The following is a 6,000-nucleotide window of genomic DNA, read 5'->3' on the forward strand; positions in this document are numbered from 1 at the left end:
TACAAAAGTACTGTACAATCTTCCGGTTCACTTCCCAATCTGAGTTTGGCGTGGCTGTTGTTAAGTCCAGGGCTTTGGGTCGTTTGAAACTGATGTATCTAATACGCAGATGGAATTTTTACGGTAAACAAAATTTTGTTTTCCTCCACAAATGGGATACGAGTTCTAGACCACCCTGAATTCGATTTAATCGGCTGAAGTACATACAGCGTTTTAGAGTTCAAACCTTTCAACCCAAGTTCTTATCACCATTTTCTGAACTCTCTTTATACATATTTGTAGCCGATGTTCAATCGTATACATACCGTTGCGTTATGACAGATCCAGAAACTGTCGACATATAATGAGCAGACAGTGCCTATATCAAGTAATTTCATGGTGTTGTTAATTTTGATATTGAAATGGACTACTTACACTGTGCAGCCATGTGGTACATCCATATGATGAGAATAGCTTTTACGAAGGAAAGCATCTATATTAATATTGAAATTTCTATTTCAAACACATGTATATATGTAGGCGCACCCTTTGGCCTGTGTTGAATAGTTCATTCTTTATCCGTATTTCCATTGGTGTCATGTACTTTTTCGAAATAAATGAATGGCTGCTGTAATCATGTACTTTCTGTCTGGAACTTATCTAAAGATATTTCTATCCCCGTGAAATGACCATATTTGCTTTGCTGGCATCTGAATCCACATGTAATGTTTTATATTCGTTTGTTAGACTCAAGCTTAAAGACGAGAATGTTATTTATCTTTCGTTTCGTGACTTCGCAAATAGAACATCTCAGTGATAAGTGACGATAGTAGGAATGGTCGGTTTGGTCTAATCTAAGTTTAGGTGCTTGTGTCACTGTTGCTTCGCGTCATGGTTCCCAAATTTATTGAAAATGTTAGGAAGTGTATTGAGAACTGTATACGGTTATTGTTTTAGTATGGGATATCATCTATTCCTACTGAGGTGACATGGCCTCAGTCATAAGTCTTCAAATTCCCAGAGAGTGAAAGGATATTGCAATCAACAGCGCAAATTAATTTTAAATATAATGGAATCTTTTATTTTGCTGTGAGAAAATTTCAGAATAGTTGATTTGCGATGAGGTTTTTCGGTATAATAGTTTGGCCAACAAACAGACACCATAATGGTAGCGTCGTCAACGTCGAGGGCTTCCTCTTAAGTGTTATGTATATTTAATTTAAGTGTTTGTTTGTTTGTTTGTTTGTTTTAAATTATTTTATTCAGTTACATGTTATTCTAAGGTAACATTGTTTACTGGATTTGACATTGTCCAGAATAGAATCATTATATTTAGTTTCTCACCTTGTTCCAAAATCTGTGACAGTTTAGGTAAACAACTCTTTTTCTTTTTGTATCTGTCTCAGAGTAAGAATCATTAATTTGAAGCAAGGTCATACCTGGACTACGCGAAATTTATCATGTAACAAACTTCTATTTTTTCCAGAACAATGAACTCTTGATCCCCATCCATAAATCTGTTTTGCGTTTTAGCTAGTCTTATAAATGATGTCATGATAAAAGTTCTATCAGTCGGGCTTAAAACATTTGACACGTTAAGTTGTATTATGTTTTGACCAGTTTGGCCTGAATTTGTATTTTCTTCAAATTATTGAATTCGATTGATTATTTTCTCTGGAGATACAAATGTGCTCTGAAAGCATTCTTGGATAAAGACATTCACGGGAACTGATACGGAACTCAAAACTAGAATAATATTTTCTGCGATTCAACAAGTACAACGCTGATTATTACAAACGTCATCGCCTTCCATCTTGGATTTTTATTGGGATTTGAACTGTGATTCACTTAGAACTTTTCATTGATGTGACTTGTGTTTTAATTTTTGGATTTTATTTTATTATTTTTGGATTTAATTCGTGAAACTGTAAATTCATTTTTTTTCTTCATTTTTCACTTTGTATTCTATGGAAATAAATTATTTGTCAAATTGTACAAAGCTTATTGTCTTCACTCTTTTCTTGTACTTATTTTAAGAGCATAGGCTCGTAAAAGAAAGAAGACATTCTATGCAATAATCTTCTTTCAGATATGCCACACAATTTTCGTTAGCCGATCCTACGTTATTGTTTGAGTTTCAATTTTGTGCGGTAGAAGTCCATATGTTACATCGTAGAAAAATGTTAACTGCCATTAAACACTGGAATAATTAACTTAATAATAATAATAATAATAATAATAATAATAATAATAATAATTTAAAACTTCTTCAATATATGCGTTTGAACGTGGACCGTTTTAATATCTTAGCCAAAGTTTTCAACAGCATTTTGTACGAAACTCGGAGAGTAGGTTTAACGTTTGCCTAACAAACAATTAATTATTTTTCTCCTCACAATTGCCTGAAGGTGAAAGTCATGCTCGTTATTACATGACAAAGATAAAGTATCTCTGTTCTTGTATTGTACGTGGATAAATATCATGCTGTGCTTTTTATGGGGTTTGTCATATTGATTTGATTGATTGTTTGTTTTTAACATCGACATGTTTTACAACTGAATGTTGACGACTTTGCGAAGATACAAATTTCTTTTGACCAACTTAACGAAGTATTTAAAACATTCTATCAAACAATAAATGATGCTAAGCATAATCACCAAGTATGCTATTTTATTTCATTTTTTTTTTTTGTATATTACTTTTCTCACGTTGTGTACTTGCAGGAATTTTTATGTTTTATATCCCTTCTTTTTCTGCCCTTAGCCGTTCATGTTTGGTTCCTTTACGTTCATTTGAATATTTTCCAAGTTTTCCGTCAATTTTAACTTTGACTGAATCTGATGAATTTTGTAAAATTACCTCTTCAGGTTCTGTCCTAATCTTATATTGTGCTGCTATGGTGTATTTTTATTTACAAGGAAATTTAGAACCTATAATCAACATGATGCCTAAACGTTAGTTTTAAGCTGACAAGCCAGACTATTACTTTGATTAGTGAAAAAGAATTAAAAATCTAATTGGTGAAATAAAAATACGGACTTAAAGTCATGTTCACAATGTAGAGAAACAATGATAAACTATATTCAACCGAACTAACAGTTATTGTACAGCAAAAATATATAATAAAGAGAAGAGTGGAAGCAGATATGCATACAATTAATAAATAAAGAAATGCATATAAATCAGAATAATGTAGAATATAGAATGCAAAAAGCAGATTTTTATTTGCATTAAGACAAAACGTTCAATCAGACACAACGTTCAAAATACTTAGAGTGCGATCTATGACTAAGCTCTACAAAATCTGAAAGTGTTAACGAAGATGAGTTAGACAAATCATTTCATTCCATTTGCCTGTTTGGCCCATTCTGGCCCTGGACCAAATAGAATATACTTTCATTGGTCACACACTAGGGAAATGCCACTACTGGCCCTGAACGAAACATAAATCACACACTAGATATATGCTAGTTATTTAAAACAGGTTAAAATGCAAAGAACCAAAAAGCGCCAGGAAACGTCGAATCAATCAGAATGTTTACTTGCAACAAAGGAAATTTCGGACTGCTTACTCTAATATATTTGTCCTATGTGTCAGATGATGAAGCTACTCCAGCAATAACAACCATTGTTACAACTGTTGTTACAGGGGCAATTGCATTAACAACAAAGAAAATAATACTCACTTATTTACTATTAATGTTTTCAATATTTTCGCATTCTGTATTTTATGTTATGCTTTAGATCGTTTTGGGACAATGGAGAGTCGTTTCTTTGGCATTCTAGACGATGTAACATGCCGCACGTTTCTGTCTGTACGGTTCCGCCCCGGAACTTATGAAATTAACATACTTGAATGCTATCAAATAAATACTGAATGTATATGGAGGTTTTGTTGTTCTTCCTTGAAGTTCACAGATGACCCAATTCCGATTTCAATGATGCAAATCCAGCCAACAATTCGACACCATCTAAATTCATATAATCATGTTTCAACTTATTCTGTACACTGTTTAATTTGTCAGTAAAAAGAAACATATTCAATAAAATGACGGTGTAAATTAAAACATCTGACAATGAATTGAAAAAATTAGCAACAATAGAATTGACAAAGAATTCATGTCCCTTCATCTGTTTCTTGCAAACGTTTCCAACTCTTTTCGAGTTAGGGTTTCATAAATGTTTTCCTTGTATGAGGCATATATGTTTTCATATCATAACTGTACCCGTCCTTTTCTGCAGAAAACGGAGTTATCTCTGTTTGTGTTTTAATTCAATTTTTTTCCGTTTGTGCTTTTTGTTCATTTATTGTGATGCTCAATGTGTGGTTAAGGTACGCTAAAGCACAGTATTGTGCTTGGCTAACAATTGTCGCAGTGTATACAGGGTATGTTTTCACAAATACTTAAAACTCACCTATTTCGACTGCAGGAACAAACTTAAAGACATAATAATGTTTCCTACCTTAAATATTTTCAACATGTTTTGTTTTCCTAATTTCATGGTGTTCGTTGTTTGCAATCATATCATTATATATGTCTTTTATATTTTAGGTGTTGTCTAATGTTGGAAAGCGCTTAGAGCTTCTAAAGATTAGGCGCTATACAAAGTCATCATTATTATTAGCATCATCATTAGTAGTAGTAGTAGTAGTGATATTATTATTATTATCATTCTTATTAATATTATTATTATTATTATTATTATTATTATTATTATTACTATTATTATTATATTTGTAAAATAACTTGGCTGAATCAGAAGAATTTTGAGGACCACGCCATCTCAACGGAAGCACTCTAAAGAAAAGCTGCCGTGGAAATATTCGCAATGCAGATAAGATCAAGTCGGTGCAGAATGTCAACTGCAGTACCCAGGATAGACATTCAATGTACACCAAAGGGCAAGATATAGAGAATGAACCCAAAGGAAACATGGTGAAGGAAAACATAAAAAGATCTGAAAGATAGTGGGATGACTTGGGAAACAGCACCAAGGGGGCATCAGTTGTGTTAAGTCACCGTCTCTTCAAGCACCTCCCGGTGCGGAGAGGGGTGAGTGAGTGTGATATGGCATCTGGTTTATCAGACTTATGTTACTTTTGCTTGTACATTGACCCGTCTGTATCCCTTCTTTTCATGTCTTAAAGTTTGTAACATACTGGATCACCTACAATTATGATCTATATTTTATATATTTGCTAACTAAATATAAGAAGGTATTCATTTCACAAATGGGTTTTGAATCTTTAAATTCTAATTATTTCACTAAATTTAAATTTAACTTTTACAAGAGTATCAGATGTCAATTAATAAAATAGGGTTAGACATAATCTACATCTTTTTCATTTATTTATTGGCTTAACAGGGGGACAGTTACTATTGATCTCAAAATGTCATCAATTACCTTTAGCAACAAAGCACGCATTGTACTGGGGTTTTTCTTTCCATTGACTACTACTTCACCAGTCTAATCTTTGTGATCATAATAAGTCTTTTCAGTACAGATGAGTTTTGGTCTGAGAAAATTGAAAAGTAGTCAATAACTTCCTTTTTCAGCAAATCTCTAACTTTCCTGACGTTAAGATTTTCTTTTTGTCAAAATTCGTCTTGGGAGGTTTTCACTAGTTGAACATCGCTTTAAAAGCAAGTGTGCGTGTCATTTTCCCTTTTTTCTTTTTACTTTTCAACCCTAATCATATTTCGGAGATTGATATATCACTGATCAAATACAATTTCATCTGTTGTTGTATTTCTCATACCCGTTCGTGTCATCAACGTTTACCTAATATTGATCATCTATCGGACTCTGTTATAGGGAAATCTTTTTCTCGCTCGTGAGTAAAGTATAGTGTTCAATTAACTATTAATTGCTTTCGCTTGAATAAATCTGCCTTCTATTATTTGATTTGTGTGTCGCTACGTTTGACTGATATTCATATACGCAGATGGGCCTATAAAAATTATAGTAACTATGTCTCAAATACTTTTATTTGCCAGCCATTTAAAACGAAATAAATCG

The 6,000-nt window shown here is 32.9% G+C and overlaps 1 protein-coding gene across 2 annotated transcripts in view; it reads right to left on the bottom strand.

Annotated features, from left to right (window-relative positions):
- The window catches only part of LOC149806011 (uncharacterized), a 58,715-nt gene extending 58,030 nt beyond the window's left edge, over positions 1-685 (bottom strand). Inside the window, exon 1 of one of the 2 annotated variants that reach the window (XM_089950853.1) lies at positions 415-685. The gene's annotated coding sequence lies outside the window, so the exon portion shown is untranslated. The remainder of the gene's footprint in view (positions 1-414) is intronic. The other variant, XM_089950859.1, reaches the window with a different exon arrangement.
- Between the last annotated feature and the right edge of the window lie 5,315 nt (positions 686-6,000).

The sequence above is a fragment of the Sinohyriopsis cumingii genome, chromosome 2, assembly GCF_028554795.1.
Source record: "Sinohyriopsis cumingii isolate HCF-2022 chromosome 2, ASM2855479v2, whole genome shotgun sequence".
Taxonomy (NCBI): domain Eukaryota; kingdom Metazoa; phylum Mollusca; class Bivalvia; order Unionida; family Unionidae; genus Sinohyriopsis; species Sinohyriopsis cumingii.